The 17,369-nt window shown below is 35.9% G+C and overlaps 1 protein-coding gene across 2 annotated transcripts in view; it reads right to left on the bottom strand.

Moving 5' to 3' along the window:
- tafa3a (TAFA chemokine like family member 3a) overlaps window positions 1-17,369 on the bottom strand; it is a 108,319-nt gene extending 90,950 nt beyond the window's left edge. The window contains exons 1-2 of one of the 2 annotated variants that reach the window (XM_051897019.1): window positions 17,216-17,369; window positions 9,125-9,257 (exon numbers count right to left, since the gene is read on the bottom strand). The gene's annotated coding sequence lies outside the window, so the exon portion shown is untranslated. Of the gene's footprint in view, window positions 1-9,124; window positions 9,590-17,215 lie in introns of those variants that run through there. The other variant, XM_051897018.1, reaches the window with a different exon arrangement.

Raw genomic sequence — 17,369 nt, 5'->3', positions numbered from 1 at the left:
GGGCATGTTGTCATCCCAGCTAACAAGGACTGTTCTCAGAACCTCGGAGAACGTTCTGGCAAGATTTTCTCAAAGTTATGTACAAACTTTCTTGTAGCAATGTTAACAGAATGTTCTTTCAAAGTTATCTGGTCTGGTAATGTTCTGCCTAACCAATTATGCCCTTTTTCACAAGATGTAATATAAGTCTCTGGTGTCCCCAAAATGTGCCTGTGAAGATTCAGCTCAAAATACCCCACATATCATTTATTATAGCTTGTCAAATTTGCCCCTATTTGGGTGTGAGTAAAAACACAGTTTTTGTGTGTGTCCCTTTCAATACAAATGAGCTGCTGCTCCCGGCCCCCTTTCCAGAAGAGGGCGGAGCTTTAACAGCTCGCGCTTCGGTTACTCAACAACAACAAAGCTGGAGAATCTCACGCAGCCAAAATGATGATTGTCAGTAACAGTGTTCAGCTTACATTGTTCAAACCGGAGTCGGACACTGATGGAGAGACTCAGGAAGAAGTTACAACTTTTAAAATGCATCTGGACATTTCTGAATGGTTAGTGGATAAATTTATGTAGTTGCTGTGGAGTTGATTCAACTCATCGACTAGCATGTGCCATCATGTTAATCTTTTGTGCAAATCCAGCGTTGAATTGACCCTCGTTTGTGAAGCAATCTGGCATAAAATGACAGCATGGCAACAACACTCTACTACAACAACTCTTCCTTTTCTCTAAAGCAGCCCAACATGGCCTCACTCCCTTTGTTGCCTGTTGTTGCGATTATTTTGGTAATCGAGTAATCGTTGATTATTTTGTCGATTAATCTGACTATATTTTTTACGGTAATAAAAATAGTCCTAAGTGTCTTTAAAATGACTTAAAATACATATATAATAATGAGGGAATAACTGGTTTTAATAAAAGTATCGAAAGCAAATAATCATATGGTTTTATTGAACAACCCATCTCGTCGCACAAGATCTCATCACACCCTAGGTAACATATAAAACATTGTTTTTTAGACTGAAAAGCTCCTAGTTTCTGAGCCCTTGTTACAATGTGCCTGTGTTTCATCCGTTTCTTGCTAACAGAGACCAGACTGGCTGCATGATTTCAATTTGACACAGCAACGGTGTGATTGCACCGAGCGGAGCCTCATTTCTGAAGCAGGAAGACAATGGCAAATCCATCTCGCATCGGTTGCAGTTCCCTCTCACAAGCATGCAAAGCAATATCTCCAAATTACAGCCTCTAGAATTCGACAGGCTAAAGGCCGAGGACACGACTACAGCGCTCTGTTCCTCAGGAAACAAAACAGGCTGGACGGGCCTCTCGCACTTCTGCCTCGCCTCTGCAATAAATCACATGCCATCTCATGCATGTATAGTGATCTTAAACACCCCTCCCTCCGAATGAAATCTGCCCGAGTGATGATCTATGATCGCTTGGTGTGGCTAGAAATATAAGTTGGACTGTTATAGCAGATGCAGAAGAGGTTCTCAACTGGATTTGCTTCAGGACCATGATTTTACATTAGACATCAAGAGGAGAAGTAAGCAAAAATATCATTAAAATAAAATTAAAAATGTAATAATACTATCATGAGCATTAATTTTGCATATTGTTGGGCATATGAGACAGATTAAATCTCCAGAACTGGATAAAACCCATACCAAGATGCAATGGATGGAAATATTTATTTATTTATTTATTTATATGAATAATATACTAAATTATATTTATATATTATTTACCATCCCAGTAATATCACTATATATATATATATATATATATATATATAATTTCTATTATTATTATTATATATTTAGTAATTTGTTGTTTATATATTATAGATAAAATTAATATAATTAATAATAACATTAGAATAATAATATTATTTATTAATATAATCAATAAATTCTCTCTCTCTCTCTTTCTCTCTCTCTCTCTCTCTCTATATATATATATATACACACACACATACACCACATAATATATTACTTTTTATTTTTATTATTATTATATTTAGTAATTTGGTATATATATATATATATATATATTCCAAATAATATGCATATTATTAATTTATTAATAATATATAGCATTTGTTAATGTTAATATAACAATGTTAATATATATTTACTATAGAGTGCTATTTTTACCAAAAAGTATTTGCAAAATATTATTATTATATTATTAACTATATTATATTTATTTTATATTATTATTATTAATATTATTATATTTAGTAATATCATTTGGATTATTTTATATAATTAAATAATAATTAAAAATATATATAATAAATATAATTCATATATGTTATAATTTGCATTTAGAATTGCATTTAGACATGCAAGCAATTCTGGGTTGCGAACCACCACTTGAGAACCACTGATGTAGGAAACAAAAAGGCCGCTAGACACCACCTGCTTACCAGAAGCTTCTATTCCTGAAATCATTGTGCAACAGCAGAAGTGATTCATGCACCTGCTTCTTACACATACGTATACTTGCAGAGGAAAACTAAATGTGATAAAGAAATGCTTCATGTGTAGTTCACAAATCCATTAGTCTTGTTCTAATGTTCCTGACCTTAAAAGCAAATGTTAAGTCCTGTATAATTGCTAGCGCAAATGTCTGTAAAAAAGTATCTTGTCATCCTATTACTGCTAACGATTGCCGCATTGACCTGCCTTTAAGAGGAAGTCTGAGAGCTCCTCCTACGTGCTAGACCACCATCTATCTATATCTCACCGATCAGAAGGTCACACGCTCTCAAATGGATAGTACCTGAGCTTGACCACGGCTACAAATGAGAAATATCTGTTCAAATCTGACTGGCCTTTACTATCTTGTCAGATGAAAAGCACTCTTCATTAAAATGCTGTCATTTTCAATGTAGGATATCAAGTTCATTAGGGGAAAAAAACATTGTTTTTTTGTAAGAGGAAGGAGAAATGCAAGGGATTATTTTAATCTTGTCAAGAGCAATATTCTGAAACATATGAAAGCATACTTTTGCTGCAACCTCTAGCTAAGGAATGGTTTGCCTAAAGATAACATTTCTGTCATCATCATCAAACCAAGAATGACACATTTGCATGAATGAAGGAGTGAATGAGATTTTAAAAAGATTTTCAGTGAATAATAGCTTGCATTTTGGTATTTTCCTCATTATATGGCTTCAGAAGATGTCAAATCTAGCCATAAGTCACATGAATTATTTTATGGTACTTTTATGGTCACTTTTGTTGCACTGTAAATTAAAAAAAATATATTGGTAACACTTTATTTTACAGTGTCATTTTTACATATGTTACATGTAGTTACTGTAGTAATAACTATCAATTATGCATAATTACATGCAACTAACCCTAAACCAAACCCTAATCCTAACCCTAGAGTAAGTACATGTAGTAGTTACTTAATATTACTCAGTGCTTAAATGTACAATTACAGTGTAACAAAGACACCTTAAAATAAAGCGTAACCAAAATATTATTGGAGAAAACATTTCAGCCTTTCAGTGTCAAAATGTCATGTTCAATTCAATGTGTTGCTGTTTCTTTGTAATTATTTGTGAAATTTACTAGCATGGAAGTAAATGCATGGAAATAAGCAGCCAGGACATTCTGCAAAAGATCTTCTTTTGAGCTCATACTGGTTTTCAATTACATGATTATAGAAGCTTGTTTCCGCCACTGAATAAAAAATAAAAAGGGTAACTGTGACTTTTTATCTCACAATTCTGAGAAAAAAGTCAGAATTGCGTGATATAACTCGCAATCGCAAGAAAAAAAGTCAGAATTGCAAGAAAAAAGTCAGAAATGCAAGATATAAACTTGCAATTGCAAGATGTAAACTCGTAATTGTGAGAAAAACAGTTACAATTATCTTTTTTTGTTGTTTATTCTGTGGCAGAAACAAGCTTCCATACATGATGGTAAGTAAATAATTAATTAAAAAAAAAACGTATTTGAATTTCAGAATTTGTATTTATGGGTAAATTATTCCTTTTATAGGAAAAGTACAACAAGTAACAAATTCTCTCAGTGGTGCTGCAGAAAATGATCTGAAATGCCAATATGTGGGTGAAAGCGAGCGTCTGTTTCTGTAATGCACTGTGATCTGTCATCAGACTGTCAAATGATGCTCTGAGATGTGAGACAGATTGCGATGCTGTGACCTTTGTTTGCGTGACCCGGAGAGCATAACCAATTTAAGTTGCCCAGCAGACACATTGACTTAAACTAACAGAGCAGCGGCATGTTTCACAGTGAAACAAACCGAAAAAAAATCCGCAGCTGCCCTTTGGTCCGTCTGTCAGCAATTCCCACAAATAACACGGCACAATAAAATCATCGCCCAACAGGCCCACAGGCGTTTTCAAAGGCTGCTGACGGCAATCTATAAAGCACAGTAATGGGTCACTTGTCACGGGGCGTGAAAGGGAAGATCTACAGCGGCTCTCCAGTCGCTCTCCTGGGAGCACAATTAATCAAGGGCGAATAGTATCAGCATGCAACAAAAGCCGTAAGGTTATTACAGCCACTGTTCTGTTGGATGAAATGCGATGATAGCGCTAATTGCAAAAAACAGCTGACCGCACATGAGACACGAAAAGCAAGATGAAGGGCAGATGAAAAGGATGGAGACAAAGGAGGGGATGTAAAAGGAGGAGAAGTTGTGCAGAGAGTTGGTGAAGTCAGGGACGGCCCTGCTGACAAGATAAGCAGGGGTGTTCGCTTTCATTCCTGCTGCTCTGCTCTTGTTTTACGGCACGGTTCATTTTCATTTTCACACTTAGGATCTCATTACAGGCTATAAGTGAATACGCCATTGGTCTTGATTACTAATACATAGGCTGTTTCAGAAACCTAGTGATGGATGTTTTCGAAACACTGCTTCGTGAACCTTTCCAAATCTTTTGTTTCAAATCAGTGGTTCGGCGCACATATCAAACTGCCAAAGTCACATGATTAACTGTAAACGAGGCTTCGTTACAATATAACGGTTTCAAAAGGTTTCTAAATTTCAGGGGGCGATCTCAGTGAACCCATGAACCAGTCTCTACATGGTTTTTACCTGATCTCGGATCAGTTTTATAAAGTTGTAAACATTTGTAATGACACATTTGTATAATAAAATTATTGACCTGCAAGAACAAGCCCTACAAATTAATAAAAGAACACACATTATACAGACACTATATATTTAATGGTATTTGATGATTTCTAGACTCCATTTAATAGATTAAAGTTAGGGTAGGTAATGTTTTTCAGAAACACTTTTTGTTATATATTATATATATATATATATATATGACTCAGTAAGAAACATGTAGTAAACATAATGCAGCGCTTCCAGGTTCTACGTCTGAACGCTGACTCATTATTGGCCGACGCTGTTCACGTGAGCAGCACGACGCATGCGTGTGATGCTGACGCAGGAGCCGGCCAATAATGAGCTGCCGTTCTAACGTAGAACCCGGAAGCGCTGCACTGTATGATTACTATGTCAACTGCATAGGAGACTGATGTGAAAGAGAAGAAATTGTTGAATAAAGTCGTTATTTTTGTTTGTTTTTTACGCACAAAAGGTATAAGCTATTCTCGTCGCTTCATAACATTAAGGTTGAAACTCTGCAGTCACGTGGACTATTTTAATGATGTCTTTACTACCTTTCTGGGCCTTGAAAGTGGTAGTTGTGTTGCAGTCTATCGGAGGCCAGATAGCTCACAGATTTCATCAAAAATATCTTAGTTTGTGTTCTGAAGATGAACGAAGGTCTTACAGGTTTGGAGCAACATGAGGGTGAGTAATAAATGACAGAATTTTCATTTTTAGGTGAACTACTCTCGTGACAATTTGCAGATTCTGCTCTGGCTGTGTGCGTTCATGTGTTTTGGAGGAGGCGTGGCTTTGGAAAGCGCTCTGAAGAGAGGGTGGGATCTTATGCTTTCAAAGCTAGCTTGCTATTGCTAGCCTCTCCAAAATTGCCTACCCTACCTTTAACCTTTCAAGAAAACATTTGCAATTGCTTTGTAAAAGGTGTTTTTATGCATGTTTTGGGCTGGGTTTTCATTGCAACCAGCAGGTGTCACTAGATTGTTGTGTTTCAAGCAGTTCGAAACAGTGAATCATTTTGCAAAGCAAGTGGTTCAATTGATTCAGAGTTTTGAAAAGCTTAGTTTCTCCCACCACTACTGAAACCAAAGGTAGCTGCTTACTTGCCTAATCAGTGATTTAACAGACAGTGTTGTTTATTTGACGACACCTCTTAAAGGATTAGTTCACTTTCAAATGAAATTACCCCAAGCTTTACTCACCTTCAAGCCATCCTAGGTGTATATGACTTTCTTTTTTATGAAGAAAGTGTAAAACTCTAGAGGTTCAAAAAGCTAACTATTCAACTTACGGAAAAAGTGTAACTGACGTGACGCCAGTTTACACATTCTTCATAACTTGAATATGGAAGGTGGTCTGGCAGAAGCTAGATATTTTACTTCATAACTTGTTAAATATGGATTTTTTTTTTTTTACACAAATGCATCGTTTCACTTCAGAAGGCCTTTATTAACCACCGGGTAGGGTGAGTAAATTATGAAAATTTTTGAGTGAAAATTTTCATTCCTTTAAGTGGAACTCGTGGGAGTGTCAGTTAAAGAATCGTGTGAAAGCTAATTGCTACTGGTAATAATTAAGTTGTCATTTGTAAATGTTGGTTGCATCAGCTGACTTGTTGCATCACTCACTGCCCAATCAGGCAATGACTTTGCAAGCAGCATTTATGAGCAGACGTATTTCACAAAACTGATTTCGGACAGACTTCTGATACAGCAAAACGATTTAATGATCTGCAACAAATTAGAGAGAGCTTTGATGATAACAAAGCGAATATTTAATTACTTCAATAGTAATTTCTCGCTGGAAATGACATCAAAAGTGAAAAAAGTTGATAAAAAATGTATGTTTACACAGAAATTGACCACCAACTGCAACTTTCAGATGGTATATTTATTTTTATAGCTCAACTATCATGGATTGTGTGATATCATACTGTAGGCAGTGAAGGATACATCTATCCTGCCTTCAAAAATAGATCAGATGAAGGTATCTCAGCAGACAGGATGTGACACCATCATTGGATTCGGACATGCCTCTTTGCCTTCCTACCTCTGTATCCTGCCTGCGGAGGCAGCATTTTTCAGCTTTCGGACACAACCACTGATTATTTAAATCTGTATGCATTTTGTGCATTGTTGATGAATAATAGTGAAAAAGCATGCCAGAAAATACTACTTATTTTGCCAGTTCATAAGACAAGAGACATACGTGACACTCTCTGTCGGCAGCATGTGAATGATAAAATACACAGATAAAACATCATTGTGCAACCTTTGCTGTTCACTTTGTTCCAATAGCGCTAAAAGGCTTCATAAAAAGCCTGTCTTTGTCAGGATGTGAAAAGAGCGAAAGTTATAAGAAAGTGCTTAACTGTGTCCATTTACTTCCAAACAAAATCACTTAAATGAACCAAATCACTTGTAAATCATCACATCATAATTACGACTTCAGAACTCGAAATTTCTTAAGGCTTTGAATTCTGATGATCTAGAACAAATGTAAATGAGCCTTAGACAGCCAAGTGAATATTTAATAACCACAATGCTTAGTAGGAATACAATTCAAGTTGAAAGGAAAAATGGTATTCATAAATTAATTTACTTTCAACTGCTCTGTCAAATGCCATTTTTATTCTTTGAACCAACCGCTGAACTGCACACACAGATTTATGGGATTCATTGTCAGTGAAGGATATATATATATATATATATAATGCTTTAAAAACCACTAGATGGGGCAATTTCAGTAGTTGATGTTAAATTCAACATGAAACAAGGCCAATTCGGAGTGAGGACAATCATGGCCAGCATACTGAAGGGCTGTTTCAAACCGAAGTGCTCAAAACTGGCCCCTTTGGAATGAAGGATTTAAAAAAGGGTACAACTGATGGACACTTCGCTCCCATAATTCTTAGCACAGGTAAGTGGTGTACATAATTGTGCGATGACAGCACCTCCAATTGGCTCGGCAAGATGACGCACAAGTGCGTTTCAAGGAACAGTTTTTTTGGTCCCCTATACACCCTTAATCCCTTCAAAGATCTCACTTGGAAGGTAAACCCTTGGAAGGGATTCGGGCATAGCGATAGACCCCTTCAGAAAGGAATGCAGGGAATTTACTTTGGTAAATGTGACGTAGCCTACTTCCAGGAAAAAACTTGTAGGGAGGGACTTCATTTTGGAAAGTGGGAATTTATTGGATAGGTTTTTAAGGAAAGGAGTTAAGGAATGTCAGCCAAACTTTACAGAAACACTGGATTCCAGCATGCTTTCCTACATTATTGCCTGATAAGGCAGCATTATGAATATTTCGGACACAGTCATTGAATTTATTTGCAAGGGTGCACCTGTACTGTGGCCTGCAGCACAGATGCTGACTATTATAATAACTGTTCAGTAATTATGGGTAATGTGACATTGATCTGCAACCCCAACAACAATCAGCAATGATTCAGATCCAAACAAGCCGATTTACCTTTCAAACCCGTCACCACAGAGGATTTCACATTGGTCGGCTGGGTGTTCCTCATGTGTTTCACCATAATAGGCAATGTCCAACTTTAGTGGTCACCATCATCTCTCTATTATTAACTACCAAATCCATCGACATCATATCATCTTCAGCTCTTGTATTCTCACTACCATTACCATCTTCATAACACCAGCTCTGTATCATTTTTTTAATCAAAATTCCACACAGTTATAAAATAAATACATAGTAAATCTGCATCAATACACTTTAAATCAGGAATAGAGAAGAATAGCTGTCAATTATGTTTAAGTTATTTACTATGATTATGTCTAGTCATATATATATAGTTTTTGTTGTTTTTTTATTTATTTTTTATTTGGAACTTAAATTATAATATATTAAAAATAAATACACAATTGTAATAAAATCGAAGACTATTTCCAACATGCTTTGCTCATTTAATAACTCAGATGTACAAAGAATGTTTCTAATTTCAAGGCTAATTTCTAATATAAAATAACCCAGGACTTACCTGTCGTTGAGCCGTCAATAAGAGTGAAGGGATAACCGTTTCATTTGCTTTTCATTGTCAGAAGTAAAACCCCAGCAGTGCCAACGACTGATAATTTCCCTTTGCGCAAAAACGCTCCCGAGAAAAGCATCACCTACAGATTCAAACAAGAATGCAAATCAAATTAAAACGATTCCTGCACCAGTTCAGAAAGTCTCAAATGAGTCCTTCAAACTCCCACTCTCCAAAGTTCCTTCAGATACGTCTGAACTTTGCGCGCTGGAACGGATCTGAATAAGCATGGATGATGAGATCTTTAGTTGCAGTTATTATAACGAAGGGTTCAAATCTGCAAAATCCCTTTATCCATTATAGTCTTCTCATGTGGTTATGTAGTGAAGGCTTTTGGCTGCTGCAGTCATGTGTTCAGGATGGCTGCTCGCTGTGTTGTGTGGAGAGGGATGGTGAGGTGCTCGACTCGCCTCTCAAGTGTTCAGCACTTCAAGCATCCGTTCTGAACCCATGGGAGATCTCTGTGCGCGCGGGGCTGTGGAGAAATGGCGCCCCCTGGTGGCTACTGACTCATTGTACGTGATGAATGAATGTCATTGCCATAGATGACAAAATATCAGACCTTTTGACATCTGTATGGAAGCCTATTTCCGACTCATTAGGAAAAAAAAGATTTTTTTTAACTTTTATATTGTAATTAGGACTTTATATTTCATAATTGACTTTTTATGTCACAATTTCAACTTTTTATGTATAATTATGACGTGTCATAATTTCGACATTTTAAAAAAAGTCAAAAATATGAGATAAAAAGTTGAAATTATGACATACTAAGTTTTAAATATGAGATTTAAAAATCGAAATTGACATACTAAGTCATAATTTTACTTTCATATCATAATTATGACGATTTTTTAATTCATACTTTTGACTTTTTAATGACAATTATGATTTTTAAGTCATAATTTAGATTTTTCATCTCATAAATATGACTTAGTATGTTATAATTTAGACTTTTTGTCATAATTATGATTTAACATGATTTTTCCCCCTTATGTGGTGAAAATACATTTGTTTAAAGGCGTATCTTTTCATAGTTTATCATCACTTATGATAAATATTTAAAATTAACATATTTTATAACAACCTGTGTGTTATTATCTTAGAGCTACAGTTTGGTTTGTCTTAAAAAATATATTATTATTATTATTATTATTATTATTATTATTATTATTAAAAAATTCCAAACGAAAACAAGCATATTCATTTTTTAAAACTCCACATTTAGATGCCACTTGATTTGATATTTTTTATATAATGCAAAAACAGTGTTGTTTAAAATTCAAAATACATTTTGAATCAAAAGTAGTGTAATACAGGTTGAATAATTCAACACATCTGTTAATGAACCCCAAATTGCACAGAACTTTGATCACTATCCCTAATTTAATTTATTCAATCAATTCCAACATGATTTGCACTGAGAAGCTTTATTGCAACCGAGTTTGGCATTGCATGAATGATTCTACTTTGCAAAGATGACTGAACATTTCTCAGAAGCCTCAAAGAAAAATGTGCATCTTTGCATGTGTCTGTTATTCTCTATTAGGTCTCACTCATAAAATGGTTCCATATGGTAATTCCAGTACTATTATGACTTCATCAGATTGCTCTGGCTTCCCACTTCCATAAGAAGCAGATGGGAAGAATAATCAATGAGGTCAGTGATTGCTTTGGCTCAGGGATGATGCACAGTACATTAGTGTTCACCTTTAATGACCATAGACACTCTACTAGCATCATAAACAAAACCCTCCCGCTGATGGCCCGTGCCCTGCACAAACCGATCAATGCTTTCTGCTGTTGTTGTTGCCTTTTGTACTGTCGGTCCATTTTAAGAACTTTTACAAATATAAATTTTTAAAATAGATAAATAAATCAATATATCAGGTCATCTCATGACCCAAATGCAACATCAAGTCAGTATTAAATAGGTAATTCTCACAAAAAACAAGTCCCATTTTACCCCAAAAATGCAGACAAAATATATATTTTGCACAAAAGAAATAAAGCCTATTTTATGACCATGAAGATTTTTGCTTTTTGACATTATTTTCATGACAAGTCTCAGCTCAAAATACCCCACAGATCATTTATTCTACCATGTTATAAATGCCTATTTTTGAATGGAAGGAAAAACATGCCGTTTTCGTGCATGTATCTTTAAATTCAAATGAGCTGCTGCTCCCCACCCCAGTTGCAGAAGAGGGCGGAGCCTTTACAGCTCGTGCCTCGGATACTCTGTCAAAACTAACAATTATCATTTTGATTATCATCTCTATTGTGGCTACACTCACGTGACATTGCAGTTTTTCGTCATCATGAAAGATTATTATCTGCATGCGTTTTAAAGCCATATCAGTTAACTTTAATAAGTAACTTTAATAAGAATACGTTACTTGAATGCTGCTGTTAAATGCTCTGGCAAGGAGTGCAACTCACTCAGGGGAGGAGTTATGTTAATAGGGCAGATTATGTCGCCAGTCCCACGAGATTCTGAAGTGTGCATTCGATGGACACTTTACTATCCCATGAGGCCATGGAAGAACATTTATGAATGGAGGTGAAGCAATGTAAATGACGCTGGTAGGTCACATGATAATGACAACATGGCGGATGTAGTACATCTGGATTACATTAATTCGAAACACATTCATATTATATAGAACATACTTTTTTTTAATGGTCACGAAGTAAGTTCGAATTCAAATGTAGTAACTACTCAGACAGTATGCCATTTCGGATGCACCAATGTTCTTGACAAATGTGATTCTTATTTATTATCATTTAAATCTACATAAATCACACTATAAAAAACTTTTTTGATTTTAGTAAATTAAACTTAATTTACTCTGTTTATCCAATTGATTTGTCCAATGTGATCAAACTGATAAAAAAAAAAAGTTATCTCAACTTTTAGGAAGTAAGTAAAACTCAATAAAGCCCATACAAAAATACAATGAGTTTTGAGATTTTCTTTACAATGTAGCAGTACAACAATAAGATCATGTTTAAATATTTCAAAGGATGGATGGATGGACAGATGGACGGCCGGATGGACGGCCGGACGGCCGGATGGATGTTTGGATGGATGGACGGATGGATGGATGTTTGGATGGATGGATGGATGGATGGATGGATGGACAGATGGACGGATGGATGGATGTTTAGATGGTTGGACAGATGGACGGACGGATGGTTGGATGGATGGATGTTTGCATGGATGGATGTTTAGATGGTTGGACAAATGGATGGATGGATGGATGTTTGCATGGATGGATGGATGGATGTTTAGATGGTTGGATGGATGGATGGATGTTTAGATGGATGGATGTTTAGATGGATGGATGGATGATGTTTAAATGGATGGATGGATGTTTAGATGGATGGATGTTTAGATGGATGGATGGATGGATGATGTTTGGATGGATGGATGTTTAGATGGATGAATGGATGGATGGTTGGATGGATGTTTGCATGGATGGATGGATGGATGTTTAGATGGTTGGACGTATGAATGGATGGATGGATGGATGGATGGATGGATGGATGTTTAGATGGATGGATGGATGGATGTTTAGATGGATGGATGGATGGATGGATGGATGTTTAGATGGATGGATGGATGGATGGATGTTTAGATGGATGGATGGATGGATGGATGGATGGAAGGATGGATGTTTAGATGGATGGATGGACGGACGGATGGTTGGATGGATGGATGTTTGCATGGATGGATGTTTAGATGGTTGGATGGATGGATGGATGGATGGATGGATGGATGGATGGATGATGATGGATGGATGATGTTTGGATGGATGGATGTTTAGATGGATGAATGGATGGATGGATGGATGGATGGATGGATGGATGGTTGGATGGATGTTTGCATGGATGGATGGATGGATGTTTAGATGGTTGGACGTATGAATGGACGGATGGATGGATGGATGTTTTCATGGATGGATGTTTAGATGGTTAGATGGATGGATGGATGGATGGATGGATGAATGGTTGGATGGATGGATGGATGGATGGATGGATGGATGGATGGATGTTTGCATGGATGGATGTTTAGATGGATGGATGGATGGATGTTTAGATGGTTGGACGTATGAATGGATGGATGGTTGGATGTATGGATGGATGGATGGATGTTTAGATGGATGGATGGATGGATGGATGGATGGATTTTTTTGCACTAATGACAATTGGACGAGAGGATATGAAGGAATGTGCTATATATTACTGTCATAATGTTTAAAAAAAACTTTATGGTCCTAAAATAGACCCCTTTTCATATTTCATAGTGACAAGTTCTTGACAGCTTTCTTGATTCACCCTTGATTCACCACAGGTTTCTTAAATTAACATGATAGCCATGTAATGTAATGATGTGATTTAGAAAACTACCAACATTTGCAGCCCTTATGCTCAGATGAACAGCAGAGTTTTTGTGCTATATGAAATTAACAAGCAAAACTGATCCAAGACTAGTAAACAGAAACCCAATATTCCCGTCCTCAGCTGTTGTAGCACATAGAAGATGAAGAACATGAAGGAGCTGAATTGTGGAGTAATCTGTCCTCATTATCAGTGATGGATGTGTGTCTGTGGGACTGCGTTATATAACCTTTGCACTGAAGGTGCTTCATCTTCGCTGGCCGTGTAATATTCTGAAAGAATTGATGGCAGTGTGTCAAAACAAAATTGAAGTAGGATGCCGCTATATCCAGGTTAGGGCAATGCATGACATGATTGTGAAATAACAGCTGTGAATGTGCGTGATGTAACGACCTGCACTTGGGTCATTTGCACAAATTCTGAATTCAAACGGTTACAAAACATAGTGAAAGGCACATGAGAACTATAGTGTCAAGTGGCTCAGCGATGACTAAAGAATCACATCTGCGTTATGCTGAGGATAAGCTCACATTTGTTCTTATTTATTTGTAGCCAGCACTTCTGGTGCATATCTCATTTAGTCATTCGCTTAAGGGTGAAACTCAAGCCTCTGAGATAAAATGTTATATGTTTCCTGAGATACCTTCGTTTCAGGGCCAAGCAGTCAATCACACTGCTGTTGCTTTCTTAAAGGTTAAGGCACACTGAGTGTAGACACATGGGCATGACTGGTGGATACAATAGTGTTTTTGAGTGTGTGGAAATACAGAGAGTGGATTTACAGCCAAGGTGTCATTTTATATAACTCTAACCTTTATATATTTTATGAAACACGTTGTTTTTGCTCATATCTTGAGTGAGAACTATTTGATACTTTTGATGTACTCTTATTGAACATAATATATAGCAAGAAAAGTAAATATATTTACTTTGGTTTATTGTAGAATATAAATACTTTTATTTTATTTCTTATTTTATTTCTTATTTAATTTAATTTAATTTTGCAATCACACTTATTTTTAAATTATATTTATACATATCCAATAATTAAAATTAAATGAAAACAGGAATGCCATAAACTTCATATAAAATATAAAAAATATAATAATATAAAATATAAACTTCATATAAAAACTTCATATACTCAAAACATATTTAGGCCTAAATTTTTGGTCATTTCTGGAGTGAGTACAATTTGATTCATTTGATATACTCTTATTGAACAGAAAATATATATATATAGCAAGAAAAGTTGATATATTTACTTTGGTTTATTGTAGAATATAAATATTTTTATTTATTTATTTATTTTTTTAATTTTATTTTATTTTGCTATATATATATTTTGCTATATATATCCTAAATGAAATTAAATGAAAACAGGAATGCCATAAACTTAATATAAAATATAAAATATAAAAAAATAAAATAATATAAAATATAAACTTCATATAAAACTTCATATACTCAAAACATATTTAGGCCTAAATTTCTGGAGTGAGTACAATTTGATTCATTTCATATATATATTGCAGCCATTTTCTAAAATCATTTAAGTTCATTTTTTTTCCTCATTAATGTACACACAGCACCCCATATTGACAGAAAAACACAGAATTGTTGACATTTTTGCAGATTTATTAAAAAAGAAAAACTGAAATATCACATGGTCCTAAGTATTCAGACCCTTTGCTGTGACACTCATATATTTAACTCAGGTGCTGTCCATTTCTTCTGATCATCTTTGAGATGGTTCTACACCTTCATTTGTGTCCAGCTGTGTTTGATTATACTGATTGGACTTGATTAGGAAAGCCACACACCTGTCTATATAAGACCTTACAGCTCACAGTGCATGTCAGAGCAAATGAGAATCATGAGGTCAAAGGAACTGCCTGAAGAGCTCAGAGACAGAATTGTGGCAAGGCACAGATCTGGCCAAGGTTACAAAAAAAATTCTGCTGCACTTAAGGTTCCTAAGAGCACAGTGGCCTCCATAATCCTTAAATGGAAGACGTTTGGGACGACCAGAACCCTTCCTAGAGCTGGCCGTCCGGCCAAACTGAGCTATCGGGGGAGAAGAGCCTTGGTGAGAGAGGTAAAGAAGAACCCAAAGATCACTGTGGCTGAGCTCCAGAGATGCAGTCGGGAGATGAGAGAAAGTTGTAGAAAGTCAACCATCACTGCAGCCCTCCACCAGTCTGGGCTTTATGGCAGAGTGGCCCGACGGAAGCCTCTCCTCAGTGCAAGACACATGAAAGCCTGCATGGAGGACTCCAAGATGATGAGAAATAAGATTCTCTGGTCTGATGAGACTTTTTGGCCTTAATTCTAAGCGGTATGTGTGGAGAAAACCAGGCACTGCTCATCACCTGTCCAGTACAGTCCCAACAGTGAAGCATGGTGGTGGCAGCATCATGCTGTGGGGGTGTTTTTCAGCTGCGGGGACAGGACGACTGGTTGCAATCGAGGGAAAGATGAATGCGGCCAAGTACAGGGATATCCTGGACGAAAACCTTCTCCAGAGTGCTCAGGACCTCAGACTGGGCCGAAGGTTTACCTTCCAACAAGACAATGACCCTAAGCACACAGCTAAAATAACGAAGGAGTGGCTTCACAACAACTCTGTGACTGTTCTTGAATGGCCTAGCCAGAGCCCTGACTTAAACCTAATTGAGCATCTCTGGAGAGACCTAAAAATGGCTGTCCACCAACGTTTACCATCCAACCTGACAGAACTGGAGAGAATCTGCAAGGAGGAATGGCAGAGGATCCCCAAATCCAGGTGTGAAAAACTTGTTGCATCGTTCCCAAAAAGACTCATGGCTGTATTAGATCAAAAGGGTGCTTCTACTAAATACTGAGCAAAGGGTCTGAATACTTAGGACCATGTGATATTTCAGTTTTTCTTTTTTAATAAATCTGCAAAAATGTCAACAATTCTGTGTTTTTCTGTCAATATGGGGTGCTGTGTGTACATTAATGAGGAAAAAAAAAGAACTTAAATGATTTTAGCAAATGGCTGCAATATAACAAAGAGTGGGTCTGAATACTTTCCGTACCCACTGTATATATAGCAAGAAAAGTAGATAGTTTTAAAATTATTTTGTTTTATTGTAGAATATTTTATTTTATTTATTTTATTTTGGCCTACATTTTTGCTCAGTAGATAGTTTTACATTTTATTTTTGTTTTATTGTAGAAAATCAATATTTTATTTTATTTTGTATTATTTTATAATGCAAGCACACATCTTTAAATTGTATTCATTTAATTTCATTCCTAAATGAAATTAAATGAAAACAGGCATGCCATAAATTTCATATAAAATAAATAGAAAGTAAGAGTTCATATACTCAAAACATTATATATATATATATATATATATATATATATATATATATATATATATATATATGGTATACTATTTAGTTTGACCTCCTAAGGTGCAGTCGAATAACATTTTCTGAAATATAAGCACGTCCTTTTATTAATTTCATTCATCATTCACCCTTTTCTTGGAAAGTACCTTTTACAACACACAGAAAGCAAAAATCCAGAGTGTTTTTGTAATAGCCTACTATGTAGAGATATTGTGTAAAAAAAAAAAAAAAAAAAGAATTAAAAAAAACTCACATCCAGGAAGACTAAAGTGTCCTCCAGTCTAACAGGGTACAGCTATTCATTGAGTCCAAATAAGATGGCTGGTACAAAACCACAGTCCTTCATTTGAACTCAGAAGGTCTCCTCTGTGGATGTGATGAGTGCAGCTTGTCAAGTGTGTTTTTTT

The sequence above is a fragment of the Ctenopharyngodon idella genome, chromosome 6, assembly GCF_019924925.1.
Source record: "Ctenopharyngodon idella isolate HZGC_01 chromosome 6, HZGC01, whole genome shotgun sequence".
Classification (NCBI taxonomy): Eukaryota; Metazoa; Chordata; class Actinopteri; order Cypriniformes; family Xenocyprididae; genus Ctenopharyngodon; species Ctenopharyngodon idella.
This window is presented reverse-complemented; position numbering and strand designations above follow the sequence as displayed.